Genomic DNA, 13,975 nt, shown 5'->3' on the forward strand with positions numbered 1-13,975 from the left:
TCAAAGTTGTGTTATCAAACAACTATTTCAAAACATTTTATCAAACTCTTTTACATGCTAAAAACTCTTTATAAAACTCTTTTAAACTTATATATTGTCAAAATCATGTCTATACATATATAGTTATATAAATAAGATTGAAAGGGCTTAGAACTGATAACTCCCTTTATTTCATGTTCCTTGTTTGGTTGTGGACTTAGGGTATCGGTTGTTTGTCCGAATGTCATTTGAGTCTTAGTTATATATATTATGTATATATGTATAGATATAAAAGTTCTTACATTAGTTCAATGCCTTTGGATAACAAAGGTGTACAAACATACTCAGTTATTCAAACAACATTACTAAGTAAACAATAATAGGTATAGTTTAGGAGATTACTACTCACTATTTCTAGTACAAGGAACATACATGAGTCAGTTCAAACATACTATAGCGAGAAACAGAAAAAACATACTATAATGAGAAACAAGGAGGAAGATACTTAACACTATACGAAGAGAACATACTATATACTATACAAAGAGAACACACAATACACTAGGGCAGAGAGAACATACTATACAGATACAAGAATACTATAACATTAATGTGAGCCACCACTTCGTGGCATGACATCATACTGTTGTGTCACGTTTTGTAACCAGAGTCTCCTGGAGGGAGAGCATGAATTTGTGTATAGATCTATACTGGATTGACCATCCTAAACCTTTCTGCTAGCTACAGTGGGACCTGCAGGTCTACGGGTGACGAATGTCAAAACATTTTGACGTCTTCGAGCGTCGTGTTTTCTAATAGTCGATCAAGTATGCTTACAATCATATCACATTATACCTTAATTAACAATTGATTTAAGGTAGTTAATACAACATTAGTTACTATATATAATACTACAGTACATCATTATTTTTCCCATTGCATTCACTTTGTGATCTTCTCACATAAACAGTAATTTAATTTATATTTTGATAATGATAGTCATACTTGGGAAAAGCATTCACTTTTACAAACAAACAACATTTAGAACATTTTAGCCTTAGTAGAAGGCTACATTTCTAGTAGAAAATATAGGATTTTCTAGGAGATACAAACATTTACTACAAACACTTACAAACATTTACGACAAACATTTACAAACACTTTCTTCAAACTTATACAACATTTGATACTAAATAATTAAGAACTCACCAGCTTAAATGTTGATCCTCTCTTTCAAAATAACTTGTATTCTCATGTCACCAATAGACAGGTACTTGTGACAGATTTTGAGAAGACGGGGCACTTCCAGACTCATCTCATATTTTGATTATTCATTTTTGGTGTCTTATTATTATTACACATAACACACTTGTATTGAATTGTACTATTGATGCAATAGATGATGTTGTTGCTTATTTACTATCGTGCATTGTTATGATATTGTACATGATGTCCTCCTCCGCCGAATGTTTCCGACAGTTCAGTTTGGGGGTGTGAAAAAAAGGCAAAGACTTTACGTGATTAACTGATATATATATATATATATATATATACATATATATATATATATATATATATATATATATATATATATATATATATATATAGGCCCTAGATCTTGGTCCTCCTGCTTCGGTTTGGAGTAATAAGGATTTTGGACAAGGATTTATGTCCTAAGGAGCTAGGGTTTGAGCCAAACCCATTAATAAGGATTAGAAGTGGGTAAAGTTGGAAACTTTACCCTTAAGAGGTAATTTCCAGTGTGTAGCCGAAGTTTGGGGTTTAGATCTGAAGTGTAGGGGCTTAATCTGTTACGATGGTGTGACAACCTGAAAATTTTTGCTTCGTAAAGTCCATCCATTCAATCCAACAATGTGTCAGACTCATTTCTGTTATCTTTTAGCCTTGTTTAGAGTCTATTTAAGGGTTCAAATCTCAGTACAATCAAGCATTGGGTATAGGACCGTGTTGCGTAAGTCCTTCGCGTTAAAATCAAGCCGAATACTCCATGTGAGGGAGTCTACGACCATAAACATGTGTGTGAAGCCGTACACATGTGTGTGCGGCCGTACACCCATGTTGGCTATACACCCCCTCCATAAGTATGATATCCCTTCATTTCCAAGCCATTCCCTCAGTTTCCAAGTCAAGAACATCGAGTTTTCTCTCAGCTATCATCAAGCTTCTCACCCAATCTTAAAGAATATAAGCCTTTCTTCCATTTTGATTTATTGTTATACTTCTACTCCTAGTAACACCCTTTGATTTCATCCATGGAAATCATCTTTTGGCTAGATCTTCAAATCTTCATCCATTTCACCAAGAACACCAAGAACACACACTTGTTCTCAGTGATTGTGAACCCTTTTGAGCTTCCAAATCGTAAGTCCTCTTTCCTTATGCTTAGTACATGTTAGGAGCACTTTATTAACACCCTAAAAATGACCAAAACTCAAGATCATAAGGAGTGTACGGCCATACACCCATGTGTGGCCGTACACCCCTCAAAACACCTCTAAAGGGCCTTTAAAATGCAAATCTAGCTTCAAGACTTGATAAGCAATAGTCCCACAAGCTTTCCCTACCATACAATCACACATTTGTGCACTTGTTACCATGAGTGTCCGGTCGTACACTTCTGGCCATACACCCATGGCTGCACACTCCTTATTGTGGCCGCACACTCCCCTTAAATGAATCACATGAGATTCTAACACTTGGTCCAAGTGTTTCTTAGTCCCTAAAGGTGTTTCCTTGGATGTGGTTGCTTCTAAACACTATAATCATGCCAAAATATGCCATTACATGTCATTTAGGACTCGTATGTGAGTTGGGACTTCACTAGTGGAGCTTCACATCCTTACACACTTATTCGTTTGAATCACCCACATAAGGTGAGTTCATACCCCTATAATCAATCTTTTAAACTGTTTTTAAATGGTTTTAAGGGGGAGGGGGATACAAGTTGAACACAATGATAATTGTGTAAATGTTTTTGTTATAATTTTTTTTTAAAGGATTGCTTATGTACTATTAAGTGATCAAAACGTTTCTAAAACTCTTTAAAAGTTATGTTACTTCATAGTACAAAACTCCGTTTTTGAAGTACATCCATAACTTAGTAGATAAAATGAGTCTTTTCTTCAAATCAGTATCAGTTCAAGAAAACATACTAGTAAGCTATGATAAGTATAGTTTAGGGGGTTCAATTCATACTATAACAAGTACATAGAAGAGCATACTATAACAAGTACAAAGAAGAGCATACTATAACAAGTACAGGGAGAAACACACTATAACACTAACAGACGAACAATTCTAGAATTACACACTTATATGATGTTCCTAGTACTCTAAGAAGACATGGTATCCTTATTTCATCATTTGTAACGAATTAAGATGTTAATATATCTTCCCGAGTTTGCGTTGACACCAGTACGATTTAACGTACTAAGGTTAGCAGGCACGAGGTGATAAAACATACTAATATATCTTTCCGAGTTTGCATTGACACCCGTATGATTTCACGTACTTGGGTTAGCAGGCACGGGGTGATAAAACATACTAATATATCTTTCCGAGTTTAAGTTAACACCAGTACGATTTCACGTACTAGGGTTAACAGGCACGAGGTGATAAAACATACTTATATATCTTTCCGATTTTACATTAACACTAGTACGATTACACGTACATGGGTTAGTAGGCACGAGGTGATAGTAATACATGGAATCGAAATTATTTATACAGAGTATCTTAGTAAAGTACCTGACAGTAATAAATAAAATACATAACTTATTCGTAACATGAACATTAAGTAGAAAGGGACCTATAATGCTAACTTTGTGATTCTTTAGTTTATACATAAAGGATATATATTAATTGAGTCTAGGAGATAGTAGAACGCGTGCTTTCTGCCTTACTTCCTGTTCCTTGTTTGGTTGTGGGCTTAGGGCATATGCACCCAGTCTACTATCTATCCGATCTTATATATACATACATATATATATATATATATATATATATATATATATATATATATATTGTATACACCAAATAATCTTAAGGAGTATCAGGTATAGGTCAACTCATAACAAACTAATTCAAATACATCACTTTCTAGTACAAGGATACACTTTTCAAAAAGAATACACGAAGTAGACTAAACTAGAAGCTTACCAGTAAAGGGTTTAATCCATTTTATTAAACCAGTATAAGTTAAAAGACCTTAAGTGGTTAACTTTATAATACATTGGTTAATACATTGGGGTTACATAATTAATAATCGATAGGTAGTTGGATGTGTGATTTCCGCCTTACTTCCTGTTCCTTGTTTGGTTGTGGACTTAGGGCAGATTTACACAACTAACTATCTATTCGATATTAGGTTATATATAGCTAGTATAGATCAAGTGATTATAAAAGGAACCATCGTGGTTACCATTTTTACTAAAAGAAATAAGGGTTTTCTTAAAGAATATTTTCATCAAATATAAAGGAACTATTGCAATTAACTTCATGAGTACCAAGTGAATACGCCAAGGTTATATACAGCGATGATCTAACAAACAATGGGAGGTGTGCCTTCTGCCTCATTCCGTGTTCCTCGTTTGGTTGTGGGCTTAGGGAAGATATCCACAATCGATTGTTTGTTTACTCTGAGTTTTATATAACTTGTATCCATTTAGTACTCATAGAAAGGATTGTAGAGTCATTTTTACTTATCTTTCATCAAAGCGGGAAATATAGGATTTTCTAGAGGAACAGGAGAACTTTTCTAAACAGAACAAAACTTACAACTTACTACAACTTTCTTACAACTTACATTACATCACTAAAATCTTATGAACTCAGCAGCTTAAATGTTGATCTACACTTTCAATATAACTTGTATTCTTAGGAAACTAGTAAACAGGTACGTGCACTGGGAATTTAGAAGATGGAGCGGTATAGCTTCATGTCTTGTTTTGTTATTTACTTTTTTGTCTATGTTATGTTAACCACATACTTTGTAAACACTTTCTTTCAAATGAAATGGTTGTTTATTACTTTGATTACTATGATGCATGTCTTGTGATACTAAACATGACATCCTCCACCCCCGAACATTTCCGCCGTTCCGGTTTTGGGGTGTGACAGATTGGTATAAGAACATTGTTTATACTGAACTAAGTATATCAAACGATAAAAGATATACAACTATAAATACAATGGGGCTTAAGTGCTCTGGATAATGATATATCTTAAGAATATAACAATAAGTTATAAAAATATACCTACTTGCTTATACATGTGTACATACTAGAACAAGTATCACAAGAAGAACATTACATATTTATTTAAAGGTTGAACACTGCGGTTATACCTTGAAAGTTATGTAATCATATCTAGGATCAATATAGCTTGATCAACTATATTCATTCGAGATGTGACCGATATGTGTTTGGGAGTGATGTGGTGTTGCAACAGTCTTAAAACTTACCTAACACTATGCAAGAGATTTCTAGATCATAACATGAAAGTTAGAATACTATGGGAGTATTTTATGATACTACAAGACGATAACAAGTTTAAAACATACCAAGTACAGTACATTAAAATACTATAGGAGTATTTTAGGCACTATATAAATAACTTATGTGATAACTTAAAAGACCTTTACGGATAGGTCTATGATCTTGCAATGTATACTCCCAAGGTTTTATATAATTGAGATTTTATAGACTTAGAATTTGTGATCTACGCTTCACTACCTATTCCTTGTTTGGTTGTGGTTTTGGAGTAGGATCACTTATTCGAAGGTCTATTTAATCTTAAATTATTTACAACTTGTATACATTCTGCAATTATAGTAGGACTCTGTAAGGATCGCCCCATAATGTTTCAAATAAACCTCATAGATTCTTTAGACACTTCCATTCTCGCATGACAAACCTAAATAGATGTAACCACTTCCTCATAGCAGTCAACAAGAGAGTCAAGGAGGAACAAGAGCAGGTTCATGAGAAGTTTTCAAAGAAGGATCAACCGAAGTAACCAAAACGTCATATGCATCACACTAATAAATAATAATCTTGGTTAACTTAACGAGTTAGTGGAAACACTACTCACCCTATGTGGTAGGATTATTTTCTTTACATGGAACTGGTAATAGTTATTCAGGTCACAGATATTCATTCGAGGATAGCTACTCCTGATTCATAAAGTTTTTTTTATACAGACTTCCTTTACGAATCGTTTCCAGAACCCTATGGAAGTAAGGACCCGATACATTCAGAACTAGAATAACTTAGTCTTTCAGCTCTCGGTGTATAACCTTTGTTATAGACTTATTTCTGTCTCATCTTTGTATTCTTAGAAAAAGATGCCTCGTGGTAGACCAATAAGGCGCGTAGTCAACAGCACGACAGAGAACCCGCCACCACAGTTTGACCTAGCTGCTTTTCAGGCAGCAGTAACAGCAGCAACGGCAGCCGCCCTAACCTAAATTCGCACAAGTGGTATCAGTGGATTTGGTAGTGGTTCTCACCCAACCAATCACGGAGATACCCACAAATACCCATGGGAATGTTTGTATAAGGACTTCATGAGTCATCGCTCTGATGCGATGGTTCGAGAAAACAGATTCAGTCTTCGAAAAAATTTCATGCCTAGAAGGGAGCAAAGTCAAGTTTGTTGCCTGGACCTTCTCCGGCAGAGCCCTAACATGGTGGAATGGCCATGTTAAGTCGCTGACTCTATCAGTGGCTGTCACACCCCAAAATCGGAACGACGGAAATATTCGGGGGTGGGGGACATCATTTTTAGTATCACAAGACATGCATCATAGTAATCAAAGTAATTAACAACCCTTTCATTAGAAAGAAAGTGTTTACAAAGTATGTGTTAACAAAACATAGAATACATATGCAAATAACAAAATAAGACATGAAGCTATACTGCTACATCTTCTAAATTCCCAGCACGAGTACCTGTCTGTTAGTTTCGTGAGAATACAAGTTATTTTGAAAGAGTTGATCAGCAATTAAGCTGGTAAGTTCATAAGATTTTAGTGATGTAATCAATTTGTAAGAAAGTTTAGTAAATTGTAAGTTCTGTTTAGAAAAGTTCACTTGTTCCTCCAGAAAATCCTATACTTCCTGCTTTGATGAAAGATAAGTAAAAGTGACTCTACAATCCTTTCTATGAGTACTAAATGGATACAAGTTATATAAAACTCAGAGTAGACAAGCAATCGATTGTAGGTATCTGCCCTAAGCCCACAACCAAACAAGGAACAGGGAATGAGGCGGATGGCACACATCCCATTGGTTGTTAGGCCATCGTTGTATATAACCTTGCTGTATTCACGTGGTACTCACGGAGTTAATTGTAATAGTTCCTTTATATTTGATGAAAAGATTCGTTAAGAAAACCCTTATTTCTTATAATAAAAATTTAACCACAGTGGTTCCTTCTATAATCACTTAGTTTATACTAGCTATATATAATCTAATATCGAACAGATAGTTAATTGTGTGGATCTGTCCTAAGCCCACAACCAAACAAGGAACAAGGAATGAGGTGGAAAGCACACATCCAACTACATATCAGATATTAATTATATACAACCTTCTTGTATAAACTAAGGTATTATAGGATTAAACACCTAAGGTCCTTTAAGTTGTACTAGTTTAATAAAATGGATTAAACCCTTTACTGGTAAGTTTCTAGTTTTGTATACCAAATGTTCTATTTGAAAAGTATGTTTTGTACTAGAAAAATGTGCATTGAATTAGTGTCATATGAACTGACCCAAACCTGATACCCCTTATGACGACTTAATGTATACGGAACATATATATAACTAAGATCGAATGGATACTAGGCTGAGTGAATCCGCCCTAAGCCCACAAGGAACAGGAAATGAAGCGGAAAGTACACATCCTATTACCTATCGGATCCTATTAATATATATCCCTTGATGTATACATTGAGGAATCATAAGGTTAGCATTATGGTCTCTTTCTACTGAATGTACTAGACTCGACTGTTCTGTTTGTCATTCGTAAAATGTATGTTTTCCCTAGTTTATAACTATCTTAACTCGAAAATAGTTTGCATTAACTTTCAAGTGGAACTGTCACTTTATGAAAGTAATGGGAAAATATAAGTACTCAGTTGTCTTTTGAAATGACAACTGGAGTACTGATTACCTTAAAACAAGTATGTTTTATTAAGGTCATAATGTGAAGGCTAGTACCCATACTATACACTCTCCCTGTCAAGAGATTTTGAGAACCAAACGCAAATCAGCAAACCAGTTGCTAGGCCGTGTAATCCACATTAAAGTTATGTGATAATGTATACCCAATTTAACTATCACCTTTTGTTTAGATCATTGAGTTAGTGATTTATTGGTATAATTAGATCCTGTAGTTGTTCCACGCTATAGCATCTTAGTATGTTCGTTCTGTTGTAGTATCTTAGTATGTTCTTTCTGTTATAATGTATTGTATCTTCCTCCCTGTTTCTCTTTATTGTGTGTTCTCTTTTGTTATTGTGTATTGTATCTAGTATGGACTGAACCTCTAAACTATACCCCTTATAGTTTACTAGTGTTTTACTTGAATTATTATTGAAAAGACTCATTTTACTACTAAGTTATGCTTGTACTTTAAAAATGAAGTTTTGTTAAACTAAAAAGTAACATAACTTTAAAAGAGTTTTTGAAATGTTTTGATCACTTATAAAGGACATAAGAAATCTTTTGAAAGATGTTTATAATAAACATTTACACAATTACCATTGTGTTCAACTTGTATTCCCCCCTAAAAGCATTTAAAACAATTTAAAGATTGATTATGGGGTATGAACTCACCTGATGTAGGTGATTCAAACGAATATGCGCGTAAGGATGAGAAGCTCCACGAATGAAGTCCTGAGACTTAACGAGTCCTAAATTCAATCACATATGAATGTAGACCCCCACCCAACATGGCGGTTGAAGGCAGTAGAGTGGCAGCGTGAGGAGGTGGTGACGGGTTTTCCAGCCAAAAATTGTACATACAACATCATACTCACAAAACCCATACAATACAATCTCACACACACCACCAACCACCCCTCACAGTGGCTGGTGGCGGCAGAGGGAGTAGCATGGGCAGCAGCCACCATGATTGGCTGCCATGGTGGTTATACACGTTTTCCAACCACCTAGACACACTCACACCTGCGACATGGATTGAAACTAACACCCATACATCGGAAGTCACACACTAACAGAGTAGCATCCTCATCGACAAAGGAAGGTGGCGGTTAAAGAACCCACAAATGTGAAACAGCGAGAAGTGGCGATGATGGTTCGGTAACAACGCAATAATAGAAGAACGGGGAAGGAAAGGAGGTCACGACCCCGACTAGCGAACGACAGCAATGACAAATCACGTTCTTCTAATCGCCCACTGCACTGACGACCAAGTGCAGCCATCGTCTTCAATGGAATGAATGCAGCGGTGGTTGTAGTTTGTCCTTGACTTTGTCGATGACAGGAGTGAGGGTGACGCAAGAAACGGTGAAGAGGTGGCGGCTGAGAGGACATCGAAAAGATGGTGGCGGCTGAAGAAGGCCACTAGGGTTAGGGTTTCCCAATGCTTATATATGAAGGCTTTATATGAGGGTGACGAGTTTAAGCCAGTAAATTTTAAAACTTGACTCATAGTTACACTTCCTACCCCTCCCTCTCAATTCTTTTTGATTCAGCTCCTTAAGTCACCATATAGCCCCTCCATGACAAATTATTTTCAACCTAGGTACATAATTTACCATTCGACCCTCCACATTCCAAAATCTTTTCATAATAAGTCTATAATTTACCAAACACACCTTGACTTTTAAAATGCTTTTCAAATTAAATCCATAATTTACTAATCAACCCTCAAGCTTCAAAATTCTTTACAAAGTAATCCGGAAATTATATTTTAACCCCCAAACTCTCGATTGTGAATTTTAACTCCCAAAGACCAACACTCTGCTAAGATATTATTGATTTAGAGCTACAATAAAATATATTATACATATCGGGGTTTAGGGTTAATTATTTATTTAATTTAAACAGAAGGTTACACATAAAACCATAAGCACAAAGCTTAGCGAGTTCCCCAAAATACCACATACCATACATACCATTGGGCCTAACCTACATATTCTGCCTACCCCGGCCAAACCAATGGGCCTAGCCCAACATAAAAATGCAAGAGTCACGGAGATAGCTAGTACCCTACACAACATACAATGGGCCTAGCCCTTCCTGATCTATAGGCCTAGCCCAACATACAAATGGGCCCAACTCATCATATAATGGGCCTAACCCAACATACAAAGTAAAATAGTCACAGAGACAACTAGCATAACATATCCTAGTGGGCCGGCATTAGTACCTTCAACCCACAGACATAGTGAGGAGACCCACCTTAATCGAGTGATAACAAAATAACTGCTCGGGTCGTTGAACTGGATAATCTCATACCAACTAACAATAACAATAACCTTAATTAATAATTAAACCAATATCCTACAAACCAAGGCCCAATCAACACTTCATCCTTCTAAAGGGTAAAAGACCACTTTACCCTTCCCAAAACTGGTCCAACGTCTCATTACCCAACCCCTAAAAGGCCCAAAATGGACACCTTGGGGATTACGCCCCGCATACCAGATGAGTACGCACCACATACTTACCTCCAAAGGACAATGTATAAGTTCTCGATGCACGGTCCAAGCATTACGCTGAGCGTACTCCTACATATTCCAAACGTACTCGTTTGAGGCCAAAACTCACCATTAAGATCTTAATGGTTAAGACCAAGACAACCAAACTCAAATCTGACCCTAAAGAGATGTCTTAGGTTATAAAGTTCATGACTTTATGATTTTGCATGGCTTAATGAGCTCCAAACCATAATCTAAGTTTCCTAACTTCATAATAAGGTCACCAATACTTGCATGAGAGGATTAAACTCCACAAGATCCAAAACTTTTTGACTTAATAACCTCAATAAGGAACAAATATGAGGCTCAAAGGTTCTAGAGTACCTTCTACTAACAAGAACTACAATCTTGGGACCAAACTTGCATATAACAACTCCCATAACTAGATCTACACTAAGGAACCACGAAGTTTGAAGCTTTATACCTCCAGAAGAGATATCAATATGCATAAAGTTGGAATCCACAAGCTCCAAGCAATCCAACACTCCTTGAAGAAGATCCTTATTCTTGAATAAGCACCAAAACACATGAAATCACCCCAAGAACTCAAGAACCACTCAAATATGGGGCTAGGGTTTCGTATCTAGGGTTTAATGGGATGGAGGTTGAAGGTAGGAAAGTTTGGAGTTGAGTTAAGGCCATTAATCAGGGTCCAAGACCCTAAATTAGGGTTTACACTTGACTTAAGTACGCCTTACATACTCCTGGTACGCCTAGCGTACTCAAGAGGGCATCCATGATCTCTCTACCTAGTACGCCCAACGTATTAGGCTTAACCCTAATACCACCAAATTGTTGGCATCAATATTCAAGTCACTAATCGACTAATACTGTGAACTGATCTCAAACACTACAACAGTTCTAATAGCTATATCTAAAAACAATTGTACCTGCAATTGGCACACCCCATGTGTCATTTATAAAAACAACAAACATTATCATCAACTCTTGAGCAATTGACCAGCCCAACCAGTTACAATATACTTTCAAGACACAATAAATTGAAAGACATATGAAATGCTCAAAACGACACCCACAAGAACCCATGACTGGATCCCAACAAAGAGTCTCTCCAAATTGACTAACACGTCAGGAAACGACCATTTATTAGAAGTTGGTTTTCGTAAATAACACTACGTTATACATACCAACTGGCATTGAACTGTGGGGCTTTCAACAACTAAACAAGAGTCTACATAAGTTATATAGGATAAGGATAATTAAATAAGTGTTAAATATACATATTTTGTAATCAAAGTAGCATTAAAAATGTTGTTTCCTCACTGGTGAAATATATAAAATTAACAATATATGTGAAAGTTATAGAGTAGAACTAAAATCAAATAGACATAATTTAGGTAAAATCGGAAAAAATTGCAAACTTTAAATATATATTCTTTGTGATGTCTACATTATGTTATCAGGAGTGGTTACCATTTAACCACTTCAAAACTGCTTTCATCTCATCATAAAATCGTTACCACTTCCCCCACCACATAACTAGGTAATTGTCACATTTCCATATCACCTTACTGTACTTGTAGTCTACGGGGATGTTTAGGAGTTCTTATTTGAAATGATAAATGTTTTTTTAACATATTAGTTTGTTAACTTGTAGCGGTATCAAAATGAAGCTTTTAAAAAAGTGTTTAAATTAGCTTATAAGGTATCAAAAGTCAAAACACTATAAGCTCATAAATATTTTGTATTGTTTGGCAAAATGACTAAAAACAAACTTTCTAGAGATGTGAGATATATATAAATTATAATCAGTTTTCATAAATTACGTTTAGTAACTTATCAAAATGGTTTATCTTTATTTTCAGACCGTTATAAGTTGTTTTTAAAAAAATTATCTATCCAAACATTAATTTTAATTTATACGAGTGCAAAACCGTTAATAAATTAAAATACTTCTTTTTTTAAGCTTAACTAAACACCCTCTTTGTATTATGTGTCTCTATGTGAACAAAAAGAAAAGGTTGTTACCCTTATAAATAAATTTTCTTCTTTATTAAAACGGTCGATCATGATATTTGGAATATTAATATATTTAATTAAGTTTGTTTAAAACAATATTTATGACCATATATAAGCCTTTTAAATTGGCCACGAAATGTTGGGAGTCATTTTAGCATAATTATCAAATAGTTCTATATATATATATATATATATATATATATATATATATATATATATATATATATATATATATATATATATATATATATATATATATATATATATATATAAAAGACAATAACAATGCTATCGATGTAGATTTTAATATATCGAGCAAATTTAATTGAATATGATGTTCTTCTTCATGTTATTAGTCTCTATATCTAATACTTTTAGTCTCTAGTAAATGTTAATTTGTATATTCAATATCTTAAACAATAAAATTCTATAAAATGACGATGTGTTTTTCTCCTATAAAATATAGTTTATTTATTATTATTTTTTTGACCAAAGTAGTGTATTTTAAAATGATATTTATCAAAATGATGTGGTTTTAAAAATATTTATAATTTATGTTAAATTTTATACCAAATCAAAATTAGAATGTAAAATAAAAAATATTAAAATTGAGTTATCATTGATAATTATTTTTTTGTTTTGTTCACATTTATATAATGTTTTTTTTGTATACATTTAAGTAACAAATTTATTGAAATTGTTCATATGACCATTAAAGCCGGTCATAATGGTCAAACACTTCTAATAAATTCATTACGATGTGTACAAATAAAAGAGGTTACTCGAATAATACGAAAAGGTAATTACCCTGATAAATCATATTCCCCAATGAAAAAATAGTAAAAAATATAATACAAGTTAAAGAGGGTAAAACCTAGAAAAAAATCACAAAAACAACAAGAGACTTTAAAAAAATGTTACGTAATTGGTTAATTATTTTAAGTAAGTGATTTATTTTACATAATTGATTAATTAACCTTCTTTTTTTAGAAACTACATGTAACATTAGACAGTTAGATGTGTTTTTGTTGACGTATTATCTAACGGGACCAAAACTATGCGTATGTAGAAGGTGATCGTGGAGTGGCAACGATGCACCCACGTTGCCGACATGAAAGCGAATGTTAGATCTACGCGCTGTGCTATCACATGTGCCAACTACTCTTTTATTGCCATCTTCAAAAATAAGAAATGGCAAAACACAATACTTCCCACCAACTCTTACTAAAAGAAACATATGAAGCAAAAATAATGAATAATAATGATT

This window comes from Lactuca saligna, chromosome 2 (genome assembly GCF_052625555.1).
Source record: "Lactuca saligna cultivar CGN05327 chromosome 2, ASM5262555v1, whole genome shotgun sequence".
Classification (NCBI taxonomy): domain Eukaryota; kingdom Viridiplantae; phylum Streptophyta; class Magnoliopsida; order Asterales; family Asteraceae; genus Lactuca; species Lactuca saligna.